Source organism: Saimiri boliviensis, chromosome 18 (assembly GCF_048565385.1).
Source record: "Saimiri boliviensis isolate mSaiBol1 chromosome 18, mSaiBol1.pri, whole genome shotgun sequence".
Classification (NCBI taxonomy): Eukaryota; Metazoa; Chordata; class Mammalia; order Primates; family Cebidae; genus Saimiri; species Saimiri boliviensis.
Window position 1 is genome coordinate 46,237,354 of NC_133466.1, and position 13,891 is coordinate 46,251,244.

The following is a 13,891-nucleotide window of genomic DNA, read 5'->3' on the forward strand; positions in this document are numbered from 1 at the left end:
TCTGCTTCCTGACACATGCTGCTTCTCCCACATCTAAGGCCTACACAGGCCCCATCTCATTTCATAAAGCTTCAGCCATACCTTCCCCAGATAACTCTGATAACTTCTGACTCCCATGATTCCCAGGCACACTCTGGTACTCCTGGGTGTATATAACACAATCTGAAATGCAGTTCTGCATCTCTTCTTTGCACCTGGCTGAGGTCTCAGAGAGCAGAAGCTAAATATTTCACAGCTTCCCCAATTTCTAAACACAGTGCTGTATACTGAGTGGCACCTCTAGGTGATGACTTTGTACTCTAAATGTTAAACTGAGGGATGAGTGAAATCATATCAGGATTAATGCATAGAAATAAGTTCTTGAATTTTATCCCTTAATAGAGATGGCCATTTGAATGCTGGTAGATAGAAAGAAAAGTGGAGGACAAGAAAGTCCCAGAAGTTGGCATTTTAACTACTGCAACAACAACAACAAAAAGAATAAAGCAGAGTAGCAAGGTAAAGACCAGGGAAACACAGGTCACTGCCGAGCAGAAGAATCTTCCAAGCTTTTCAGTAATGTTAAGTTTCTCATTTTCTAATAAAGTAGTGTGGCATAGGTCACTGTTTAGAGTCTTGTCTTCAAAATGTTTTCCAGCATCAAGAACAACAATCAAGAAACAAAATTGTGAGAAAAAGCAACACACTCATGGCTCCAAAGAGCACAGCACAAGGCTACAAAAAGGACCAAGTACCTTCTCAACCTGCAATGTGCTCAGTGTCTGTAAATCATAAGTTAGGTGATGAAGCGCTGGTGGTTTTACATTAATTAATAACTTTTCTTCTTGCCCCCATGTTATCTTGCTCACCTGACCCACCCAATAAAACATCCTTAAAAGGCTTCTCTCAAATTCCTTGCACACATGAAGCTCCTCTCAAATTGCCTGCACATGCATGGAGAAGCTCAAAACACAGTTAGTACACTAATGCACAACTTAACTTGATCAACACAAGGCTTACAAGAAAGTGAAGAGAACAGTAAACTGGGCCCAGCAGCCATCACCTAAAGAACTCTTCACTCGTTACACTGGAGCAAGTGATTTCTCTGGAACTAGGAACCACAGAACGCTGAAAGGACCACAGCTGGTAACTAAGACTTCAAGGCCTGTAGTGAAAATGCAACATTTCCCTCCAAGTACTTATTTCTGTTATAAACTGGGTTAGTTCCTCAATGAACAGCTCGATTTATAACTGATATCAATAAATACTTTTTTTGTGTTGCTGCTTGATGTTTTTATATTTATATTTTTAATTTTTTTTAAAAATAGTACTTTCCAGGCAGATGTTTTTACAATCAGTTCTGTTACAGTCATCTCCAGGCATTTTTCCAGTTTGACTATGCATTCATCTCTTTTCCCCTTATCCCTCCTCAAAATTAGAGATTCATATCATTTAGCTTCCTCTGGGAAGTATCAATTATCCCATTAGACTTTCCTTCATTCCCACGATGAATACATCAACTGGCACAGAACTGCTTTGCAGGAGGAGGATTTGAAGGGAATTTTGGCCTCTGAGACTAGGTTAATGTCCTTGCTTTCTAAAACTTTTTTTGAAAGAGGGTCTTGCTCTGTCACCCAGCCTGGAATGCAGTGGTACTGCAGTCATGGCTTACTGCAGCCTCGACCTCCCGGGCTCAAGCAATCCTCACCCCTCAGCCTCCCAAGTAGCTGGGACTACAGATGGATGCCACCACACCCAGCTAATTAAAAAAACAAATTATTATTGTAGAGATGAGATCTCAATATGTTTCCCAGGCTGATTTTAAACTCCTGGAATCAAGCAGTTCTCCTGACTTGGTCTTCCAAACTGCTGAGATTACAGGCAGTTACCACTGCACCAGGCCATTAACACTTATATATGTCAAATACATACAGAATATAAACCACTACAAAACATAAACATACTCATCTTTATGTAACTTACCGTAACATGAATTTGTTTTAAAAATGAGGTAAAAGCCATTAAGAAAATGAAATAAAGCACACACAAAAATATCTATCAAAATTACAAAAACTCAAAACTGGATGAACAAAACTTCAGAAAGGCTGAAAACAAATGAAAAATGACTTTGTCAAAAAATGTAAAACAGAAACAACGTAAGAACAATTTATGCCTTCTAAAAAAACAGAGGTTAAGATCAGGAAAATATTTAAAAACAAACTAAGCAAAGATTATAAAAGTTTTCAGAGTAACAGATTTCAAATGATCAGAATCCACATCAAGTCTGAACGATGCTGACATCTCATCAGGGCTCTTCCTGGTGTTCGAGGAATCTGCAACACAGAGATGCAAGGGTTACTGGGGAGGCACAGAGGTGGAGGGAGAAAGGGCTCCCTAGGATGGCTGTGCAGGTCTCAGAGAGCTTCTCAGGCCCTGCAAGGTGACCTTGGGCCCCTGAGCTCCCCACAGTCAGATCTACTCAGATGCCAAGGCACTGAGCCCTCTGTGCTGCTCTCTTATGAGGGGTTACCTGTCCACAGAGAGTGTTTGTAAGTGTCATGGAGGAAGAACTGAACTTGGGCACGCACATGGGCACCTTCAGGGGGCTGGTTCCCCAAAGAGTAAAATAGACAGAGAAATGGGGGAATTTCAAGGACTCCAGGATCAACATGCATAGTCTCATGCCTCTGAACCCTAGAAGGAGCAGGTCTCATGACACAGGGTGGAGGGGTCACCCTGCCTTGTCACCCAGATCCTCTGTGCCATCCAGACGGAAGAGCTACACATCAAATATGCATAGCTTCCTGGAGTACATCACTGTTACTGCCTAGTAAGACCTGGTCTTTCTAACATTCCCAGCAGACCTGTCTTTGTATTGTAATTTTTTTTTTGAGGCAGTCTCGGTCTGACCAAGCTGGAGTACAGTGGCATCATCTTGGCTCACTACCACCTCCACCTCTGAGGTTCACCATGTTGGGCAGGCTGGCCTTGATCTCTTGACCCTGTGATTTGCTTGCCTCAGCCTCCCAAAGTGCTGGGATTACAGGCGTAAGCCACCGCACCCAGCCTGCATTGTCATTTTTAAAATCGTGATACTTTGTTAAGACATAAATTTCTCACTTTAGCATATTCTAGCATAAAAGGGTTACAGAAGACATCCATTTGAAAGAGTAAAAAACAGTATATATATACACACAAACACACATTCATATGTGTACCTTATTTCAAGATTGGAAAATGTATTTTAAAAACAAAGGCTCCCTGAATCCCTCCCTCAACCCCTCCCAAGTGAGCATGGCCCTGAAATGTCTTCAGGGCTTTGCTTTGCTGGTATCTGACACAGATACAGAAATGTCAGTGCTCAAACCCCTGCTCTCTACATATCGAAGCCTCCAACCTCATCTTGAAAAAGAAAGCAATGAGGTCACCCCAGGCCCCTAGGGCTCCACAGAAGCTGAAGGACTCCTGGGACTGATCATATCTCAATGTCTCTTGGATTTTACCATGTTCACTGCTTCATGCCAGGGCCTACTGAGTGCCTGCTGGCCTGCAATACTGGGCTGGGTGGGCTGCTTGCTTGTGTGACAAGGAGCCTGGGAGTGCCTCCACTCCTCTCACACCTTTCCCAGGAGGTCTGAACCAGGGATATTCATGGTCAACCCTACTATCTCCTCAGAATGAACTAGTGATGCTCCCTATTGGCTTCAAGGGGCTGCGAGGACAGAGCTGGGTCCCCCCAAATGAGATGCTGGTGAGTTTAAGTGTCACTGCAGACAAATAACACAGTGCACAGCCCTCAGAATCCCACACATGGTGGCCCCACCAGCACCTCAGCATCTCCCTCACTAAGCAGCCTGTGGAGGGCTAAGCCCAGCAGGCTGATGCTATGGAGTGGGTACCTTTCCTGGAGGATGTTCCCTATGGAGTGGGTACCTGTTCCTGGAGGATGTTCCCAGGGCATCCTTTACTTGCCTTCAGAGGTTTCTAACTTATTTTACAAATGTCCAAAATGTTCTGGGCACACGATCTGGTGTTCTTCCTGGGCTTCCTGGTTTTCCCGATGAAACAAGAAAGTGAGCATGGCCATGAAAAACACAGGCACTTGTCTCCTTCCTCCTCATCATCCTGCAGGCTGAACTCTCCACTTTCATTTTCCTCCAGATTCATTGTTGCTCTTCTTGCAGGTTTAGAACTTTCTCCCACCTGGGAGAAAGAGAACAATTGCGCATGTCCACAGATACCTGTGCAGGACACTGTGAAGGAAGTGTCCAGAGCAGATTCAGATGTCACTGGCGGGGGGGGGGGTCCTCCAGCAGGGTGGGGTCCAGGTCTTCTGATCCCCAGCCTGGCTCCCTCCCTGGACCCTGTAGGGTTGTTCAGCAAGATTCAAAGCTGCAACCTGGGGGTCAGTAAACAGAACAATGCCAAGGCAGTGGGCAGGAGGGTTGGAGAGGGATTTTATCAACACTGAAGACCCAAGGACCTCAACTGTGGATCAAACCAAGGCCTTCAGGAGAATAATCACATGACAGGGAAAGAGGAAAAGGACCAGAGCTAAAAAAAAAAAAAAAAGGAGGTCACGAGTCAGAAAGAGGGTAAGAGAGGAAGAAGATATAAAAAAGAGATAAATTACCTGCTGATGGCTGCCTGCAATGGAGTCTATCAGTTCTGTGAAGCAAGTATCAGAGTGTCCAGAGAAGCAGCAGTGATGAGGAGCCATAAGAAGGAAAGGTGAGACTTAGAGTTGGGAGAACCACTGAGACCCCACTGTCTTGGAGCTGTGGAGCCAACCCCAAAGGTTCTGACATGGTCATTTCTAGAGCCTTCTCCACAGCCTGCATTTCCTCTGTGCTATGAGGGAGGGACCACTGACTTCCCACATACTTTTCTAGCCCTCACATTCCATAACTGAGGAAAAGGAGGGGAAACCATGTCATTCTGTTCCTCCAAGAGGCAGCCACCCTCTTCACAATGTTGTGTAAAATGTGGAATTCCCTCCTCCTCCGCCTGTAGGGCCTGTTTCTGTTCTCCTCATCAATCCCATTGCCTTTCTCTCTGTCAACCTCCACCAGTCCTACTGCTCTCCAAGACAAGACATCAGAATGAAGGTCAAGGCTGCATTGTCAGGCCCTCCAATAAACCTGTGGATCGCACCCTGGGTCAGCAGCACCTGCCATCGGCCTGGGGTTGTGCTGGGGCCTGTGGAAGGTGATGATGTCTGAAGTCACAGTTAGAGTGGTAGAGTGGCCGTTCCATGTCTGGAATGGCCTTAGAGACTTGGAAAATATTCATCCCTCAAAAGAATCCCAGTATCTTCTGAACACTTGGAAACAATGGACCAGAATTTGAGGTAAAGCCTCTTGCCCAGTTGCCTTAATCTGCAGGTGAGGCCAGCAGTTGTCAGCACATAAATGAGAGGCCCTCTCAGGGTTTGCCTGAGCTATGCAAAGACCAGTAGGGAAGGTACCTGGCAGGTCTGACACAGAGAACAAGCTGGATCTGACTGGAGTGTGGGAAGCAGGTCAAGAATGTTGGGCCAGAGAGGAGAATGTGACAAGACAAGTGACCCCTATGCCAGCTGCCCAGCAGTATCATCCTGAGCCCAGTTTAGCCCAGGGACTAGGCTACAGGGAGAGGGAGAGCCACTGTCTACAGAAACACAGCAACCCCTCCACACAAAGACCCTAGGATTCCTGCCAGCCACTGAGGGCCTTGAGCAAAAGCTGGCCTCAGGCCTCTCAAGTGAAAACCAATTCCGTTTTCATTCAAAGCCCAAGGATTTGGAATTGGATAAGACTGGGTGAGGAGTGGAAGCCAAAAATGTGCTCAGTCATGTGTTTTGCCCTCAGGACCACAGGGGCACACGTAGGAATCCCAGAGGAAAGATTCTCTTTGCCATCCAACCCAGGAAGCACCCTTAGAGCAGGAGCAGATGGTGAGGACAGTACAGGAAGGTGTTGTTGCAGGTTCCGAGAATGTAGAGAAAGAGAGTAGACTCCTTTCACCTGGCACATGTATGAAGGACTTTGTCTTCAGAATCACATAGCGCCTGCGAGGGGCTGTGTCCCACCCCACACTCAACTTTACACCTGCATACTAATCTTCTGTTCTCTATTCACAAAGCCCATGAGAACAAAACTCCTACGGCTTTCTCATTAAGATACGAAACAAACTAAGTCAGAATTCTCTGCCTATTTTCCTTTTATGCTTATTGACTTCAGAGATCCCATCCTAGGCTTCAAAACAAGTGTAACCCAACTGTCCCCAAGAACTCTCTCTCACTGTTCAACCCTGGAGTGTTGGTCCCTCCCTGATCAGTCTGTTTCCTCCTGGATAGATTCATGAGCCCATGTACAGACACACAAACATCAGCACTGCTGCTCTGTCCACTGTGATTGTCCCTGGGCTCTGTGAACTTGGGGGCCTTTATGAAGGCACTGCTCACACTTGTGAGCCTTCAGATGAGACACAGGACATGAAATAATCTCTTTCAACTGTTCACTGACACTGGCTCATAGCATCTCTTACTTCCAATCTGAGAACCCTGAGATTCCAGCCTTGATGCACAGGCACTGAGTAAGGTGAGTGCAGTGAACAGATCCTGGGTCAGACTCACAGCAGCTGCTTCCCAAATGATTGTGGGAGAATGGCGATGCTCTCTTAAGAGTAGACATTTGGCAACTAGTCATTGTAGCATGGCTCTTGTGAGAAGATTACAATTTTTTTCATTTATTTAAATATGAATGGGCACATATGCCACTGAGGACCACACTGGAATGCACAGGTCTAAACCCAAAGATGAGGAAGACAGGACTCTCCCCCCAGTGATTCCTGGCAGAGTGGTTGCTGCTCTAATATGATCATTCATGGATGGGTACTTCAAGGGCACATGAACAAGCTCCAGGACCCCTGTGTAGCGCAGGGAGGCCACAACAAAAATAAAAAGCCTGGTCCACCAAAGGAGAACTCATAAACAGAAAAAAGGGCATCTTCAAGGGGAAAACCTGAACCAAAGCAGCCAGAATAGAGATGAGGAGGATACTTCGTTGACTTCAGAGAAAACCCTATTCTCCTGTAGCCTTGGATCAGAACCCACTCGGGTTTCTTGATTACCATGAGAAAGAACAGACTGCAGAATATGAACAGGACACCTTTTCACACTTGTGCTGGATCTCAGCAAAGGAACTGTAAGCATTGGAACATTACTGGAGGCCAAGATCGGCTGCCCAGGGCTGAGCTCTGGAATGAGAAGGCATGATGAGGACATAGTCCCTGCGCTCTCAGTGACTAGTCATGGCCAGGATTCATCCACACATGAGTAAAACCAAACAAATTTTGGGACTAATAATTCCAAGGCTATCTCAGAGAAACAGGCAAACTGATATAGGTCACACAGGAGAGCTGCAAGGACCATCTGGACTCTGGAGCAGCATCTCTCCCTTTGCTGAGCTCACCCTGCACTGAAGCGGGGTCCCTTCTCACTTCCCCTGCAACTAGTGTGGGCAGGTTCCCTGCCTGAAAGCTAACACTCCGTTCAGTCACACATGATTCTGGGCCAAACCACACTTGGTCAACAGCAACTACACAGGGACTGGCTGTCAGGTGACTCCCAGAAGCAGGTGAAAAGTAAGAGCTGCTCTCTGTCCCAGCCACAGGGAGATCAGGCCTGGGAACTACTCTGTGTCTGGCCTGACCATGAAGTCCAACCCTGCTGATCATATTCTCTCTGGGCCAAGTCAGATATTTCAGGAACTCACTCCTGTTCTCTGCCTTTCATTAATTTCTGGTGGTGCCATTGCCATCAACATAAAGAAAAATAGAGAAGACAAGAAAAAAGAATGTAGCACCTCTGTCCAGGGTCTTAGGAAGACTGCCAGACAGTGCTAAATCCAGCTTTGAAGTCAAAGTTCAACTTGTTCTCCCTAAGTCAAAATATGAACATCCCAGTTGTGCCCAGGTGATGATGGTGAACTGATGCATATAATCAAGATAAAGGCACAAATTACAAATATATTCAACCACATTATGCAATTGCTGAGATATTTCATGACCACCAGGACTGCCTTACAAGAACTCCTGTGACTGGCACACACAGTGCCAGTGACTGCAAAAACATACCAAATGGTAAAGACCATCAACACAATGGAAAAAATCGCATCAACTAACGAGCAAAAAAATCAGCTAGTATCAAAATGACAGGATCAAATTTACACGTTAACAATGTTAACCTTAAACATAAATGGGCTAAATGCCCCAATCAAAAGACACAGACTAGCAAATTGGATAAAGAATCAAGACCCATTGTTGTGCTATATTCAGGAGACCCATCTCACATGCAAAATCACACATAGGCTCAAAATGGAGGGATGGAGGAAGACTTACCAAGCAAATGGAGAACAAAATTTAAAAAGACAATAAAAACAGGGGTTGCAAACCTAGTCTCTGATAAAACAGACTATAAGAGACAAAGAAGGGCATTACATAATGGTAAAGGGATCAACACAACAAGAAGAGCTAACCATCCCAAATATATATACATCCAACACAGGAGCACCCATACACATAAAGCAAGTTCTTAATGACCTACAAAGAAGCTTAGACTCCCACACAATACTAGTGGGAGACTTAAACACTCCACTGTCAATATTAAACAGATCAACAAGACAGAAAATTAACAAGGATATCCAGGACTTGAACTCAGATCTGGACCAAGCAGACCTAATAGACATCTACAGAACTATCCACCTCAAATCCACAGAATATACATTCTTCTCAGCAGCATATCACACCTACTCTAAAATTCACCAGGTATTTGGAAATAAATCACTCCTCAGTCAATGTATAAGAATGGAAATCATAACAAACAGTCTCTCAGACAACAGTGCAATCAAATTAGAACTGAAGATTAAGAAACTCACTCAAAACCACACATCATGGAAACTAAACAACCTGCTTCTGAATGACTACTGGATAAATAATGAAATGAAGGCAGAAATAAAGATGTTCTTTGAAACCAATAAGAACAAAGACACAATATACCAGAATCTCTGGGACACATTTAAAGCAGTGTCTAGAGGTGGATGTGGGAGAAGAGAAGCAGGCACAGGAGAGAAATAGGGAAGAAAGGGAATCAGGACCTTTGGTTTCTAGCTCCAGGCCACCTCGTAAACATGAACTAGCCACTCTCAATCAGCGCACCACACAGTGCAGGCTGTGTCCCTGGCCCCTTCTTAGGGCTCCTCTTTCCTAGTCTCACCTGAGCTCACGTCCTCTTATTGATTCCTGCCAAAGTCATTTCCTCCTCAGAATCTGTAAGTGCTGCTGCTCTGTATAATCTCCTTTAGAAGATTTTGCACTGAATAAGAAGCAACCTTTCTTGAAAGAGGAGATTTAATTCTAGCCAAGATTTTATTAACTAACTTTTTGTTATTAGGCAATTAAAACAAGACTTGAAAACACTCAACTATCCTATCATTTAAAGATGACCCCTACTTAGCATGTGATATTTGTTCTTCCACTTTTCCTTTTCAACACAATGTGTGTGCATCATGGAGTTCATTGCTGCTCATGCTCACACTGACTCCAGCACTGAGACAGTCCGTCAGGTGAGCAGTGCAGAGGAGGGGCATTGATTCTCTCCAACCCAGCTCTGCATGTGATTCCAGCCAGGAAAATGGGACCAGGCTAACACCCAACTTGATCCTTAAGGTTTTAAAATATACTATGTCTTGGGATTGGGTTCTACTGAATTTCTAAGGCTTGCAGTTGTTATCTCTTTAAATATGATAGAATATGTCACTAATTGTTCTCAGATTTTGAAAAGGAGCTGAGGAATGACTCCACCACTGTAGGCCAAAAGCCTCTGAACTCTGTATGTTTTACATTGACAATCACACTAAAGCCCACTGTACAATGTACCTACTCAAACAAACCCTGGGAAACTTGACCATTCAGACCATCCAATAATGATCATTTCTGGGATCTGAATAGGTTTGCATTCTTCTGCATGCAGATAGAAGTGCTGGAACAACTTGGCATAGTGAGGAATTATGCTAAAGCACACCACAGCTGACTGTACAATATACCTACTCCAACACTGAGTTACACAACCATTGAGACTATCTAACAACAATAGACAGTGTTTGGGATTTCTATACATTTTCACGCTTTCACGTGCACCCAGAGATGCTAGGACTCCCTGGCATAGTAACAAAGAATACCAGGGCATGATGATGATTCCAGTGCAGTAGAACATAGCATCATCTTCTCCCCCACTCCTGAGTTCACAACTGTCTGTTCCATTGAGGAGATAAGAACATAAATTGTTCACCACTGCATCATCTCTGAGGATGGAAATATACAACTACTCTTCCCATTCAGCTGTGGTAGAGGATGAAGGGACTCATTTATGAAAAGTGCAGTGGTGATGAAATTTGTTTTTAGAACGTTAATCTTTGTGTTGTGCATTGCACATGTTTTCTGGGCAAAAGCACACACACTCTCAAAGACATCCACAATCACTCCATGGAGACCCCTCTCCCTTAAATCTCCTAACCGTGATGCACACCATCCTATTCTATCTAAATGATGCTGCTGCTTCCAGAAACTAGAGATCATCTCAAGTTCTTTAATGGACCCTCCATCTTTTTTACACCAAACTGCTCACATCTCATTTCCAGCAGGAAGCTCCAACCAGATTTGTTTTCCAGCAAATGTAGACTAGAAAGTACCACCTTTGTCAACACTAAGATTTTTCTTTAGCAAAGGGGTGACCCCAGAATACGTACCATCAACCGATAAAGACGAGTTCCCCTGTATTTAGGAAAAAAGCAAAAACAAAACACTCTGAGGGTCAGGCATGCTGTGTCTTGTGTGCAAAGGTTTTGTCTTCACTTGAGGACATTACAAAACCAGGTAGGAAATATTGGTGGAGAAAATAGCTCCAATGCCTAGGAGATGTTTGTGGAAAGGCACAATGTTTTTGCCCATGATGCCATGATGTTTCCACCTTATTTTCATGCAAATTCACTTTTTTAAATAAAAAGTATTTTGCCTGAAAAAATATGCTTCCTGCCACACAGTTTGTAAGGAGCTGTCAACTTATGGATGCCATCTTGAATCAGTACTTAGTTGGAAAAAAACTCACTTTGCATTATCCCACCAAGAAAGGGTCATCTATAATGTATGGTGTAAGATTACCATATTCTAATTAAAATGAACAATAAAATACCCATTTCAAAGAAAGAAGACTTTACCTTGTAAATGGCTACAAGTTGTTCTACCGAGTTTATCCCAGGAAGGTTTACTGTTGGAAATAATTCTGCAACTAGAAAACAGAGTAACAATCAACACATTGGTTCCACTGAAGGAGCCACTCTGGTGGCCTTGGGTGCTGTGAAGAGGGTGCTGCAGGGAAGCATGGCCTGCCATGTGTGGTGAAGCTGAGTTAACAGCACAGGCTGAGCTGCTGCTGGCCCATCCTGCTTGGTGGTAAAGGCAGGCAAATTGGATCATGAGAAGAGCCGTGGACAATGAAGCCTTGGTCCTCTAGCTAAAGCAAGCTCCTCAACGTGAGATAGCCCATCTCAAGCAGGGCACACCACACAGGGCAGGCCGTGCTTCCCTGCAGCATTTCAGGGCTCTTCCTTCCTAAACTGACCTGAGCTAAATTGCCCTCCCTTTGTGATCCCCTCAAGGTCATTTCCTCCTCAGGATCCACATGTGCTACTGCTGTGTCCCTCTTAGATCATTTTATACTAGATAAAAAGCAACCTTTCTTCAAAGAGGAGACTTATTTCCAGCCAAAATATTCTATGTATTCACTAAACTTTTGTTTTAAAGAAGACTAGATCAAGACTTGAAAATACTCAATTATCCTACCATGATCTTGCTGGCACTGACTCCAGCACTGGGACAGTGCATCATGGGGGGCAGCAGGTGGGAGTTCTGACCCTCTCCAACCCAGCTGTGCAGAAGATTCCAGCAGAGATGAGTACCAGGATAACACCCAAGTTTTTCCTTCAATTATTTTTTGAGATGGAGTCTTGCTCTGTCACCTGGGCTGGAGTGCAGTGTTGCAATCTCGGCTCCCTGCAACCTCTGCCTCCCTGAGTCATTGGGACTACAGGCACATGCCACCACACATGGCTACTTTTTCTATTTTTAGAGACCAGGTTTCACTATATTGGCCAGGCTGGTCTTGAACTCCTGACCTCATGATCCACCTGCCTCAGCCTCCCAAAGTGCTAGGATTACAGGTGTGAGCCACTGCACCTGGACTTTCCTTCAGTTCTTATTTGGTGCTGTGTCGTGGATGTGTGTGCTGAACTGCAGCATATGTAGGGCTTGTGGTGATTATCTCATTAAATATAACATAATATGTCTGACTATTTTCTGCTTTTGACCAGGAGCTGAGAAAATAATCCAGCACTGCAGCCAAAATCCTGACCTCTCAATGTCTGTTTTCCACTTCTGACCACACCAAAGTCCACTGTAAAATGTACCTATTCCTACACTGATTGGGATTTCTAAAGGCTATCAAACTTCCATATGCACACCTAGGTGCTAAAACTCTCACACATAATGACAAATTATACCAGAACTATGTGATTACTTCGTAGTAGTAGCCCATGGCATGAACCTTCCACCCACTGCTGAGTTCACCTCTGCCTCTTCCACTGAAGAGATAAAGAGCTTGGCAATCTCATCACTGCACCATCTCCATCTGATGACTGGAGATACTGAACTTACCTCCAGCTACAGATGTGGTGGAGGATAAATGGGCTGATTTACATAAGATGTGCAGTGGTGATGAAATTTTTGTTTACAACATTCACCTTTGTGTTGCACATGGAAACATGCTTTCTGGAGAAATGTATACACACTCCCAAAGACATTCACAATCACTATACACGGACTCTCACCTTATAACCCCCATCTTGAGGCATCCCGTTCTATTTCATAAAAATGACACTACAGCTAACAGGAACTATGGAGGAGAGCCACCACTCATCAGTACGTTCTCAATTTCTGCCCAAATCGTGTTTTCCAAAAGGAAGCTCCAATGACAGTGCCTCTCCAGAAAACACAGGCAAGAAAGTGTCACCTTTCTCAACGTTAAGGTTTTTCCTAAGCAAAACGGTGATCCCAGAATACGTACAGCTCCACTTGCCAAGTGAAAATGACTCTTCCTGTATTAAGAGAAAGAAAAACACTGAGGGTAAGATGATGCTGTGTCCTGTGTACACAGGTCTTTTTCCTAACTGTTCCTAACAGGTGCTATTAGAAAACCAGATGGAAAATTGTGGTGGAAGCTACAGCCCCAAACATAAAGCCTAGAAAACACTTGTAGAAAGACACCAGCTTTTTGGGCAGGATTTTAAAGTTTATTTTGGGTGTAAATTCATAATTTTCAAGAAAGATTTTCTCCTGAGGAAAATGCTTGCTGACATAGTTTATATGAATTCTCATTTTACATTTTCCTACCTAGAAATTCACTAAGTCATCTATAATGTACGTCATAAGATTCTCATACCTTTATTCAAGTAAAATAAAAAGAAACGTAGGAAAATAAAATTCCCCTTTCAGACAAATGAAGAACTTACTGTGACAAGCGAGAGGAATCTCTGTATTTGTTCCCTACGGGGACATGCTGCTGCAGGATACTCTTGTTGATCTAGGAGACAATAGGGCAAGTGTCACCACACGTATTCTACTGAGGAAATCCCTTGGGTTGTATTGGGTGGTGTGGACATGAGGCTGGCTTATGATGAAGGTGAATTACAGCAGACGGAGCTGTAGACCCATCCTCCTCATCTCACTCTGTTGCTCAGGCTGGACTGCAGTGGCAATGACCTAGGCTCACTGCAACCTCCATCTCCCAGGATCAAGCGATTCTCCTGCCACAGTCCCC

At 44.3% G+C, this 13,891-nt stretch overlaps 1 long non-coding RNA gene across 1 annotated transcript; it reads right to left on the reverse strand.

The window, feature by feature from the left end:
- Positions 1 to 2,569: 2,569 nt before the first annotated feature.
- Positions 2,570 to 12,172, reverse strand: LOC141581970 (uncharacterized). Its single transcript, XR_012514807.1, has 4 exons — positions 11,235 to 12,172; positions 10,767 to 10,791; positions 4,613 to 4,647; positions 2,570 to 4,182 (listed from the first exon to the last, which is right to left on the reverse strand). It is a non-coding gene; the product is annotated as an uncharacterized LOC141581970 (long non-coding RNA).
- Positions 12,173 to 13,891: the final 1,719 nt, after the last annotated feature.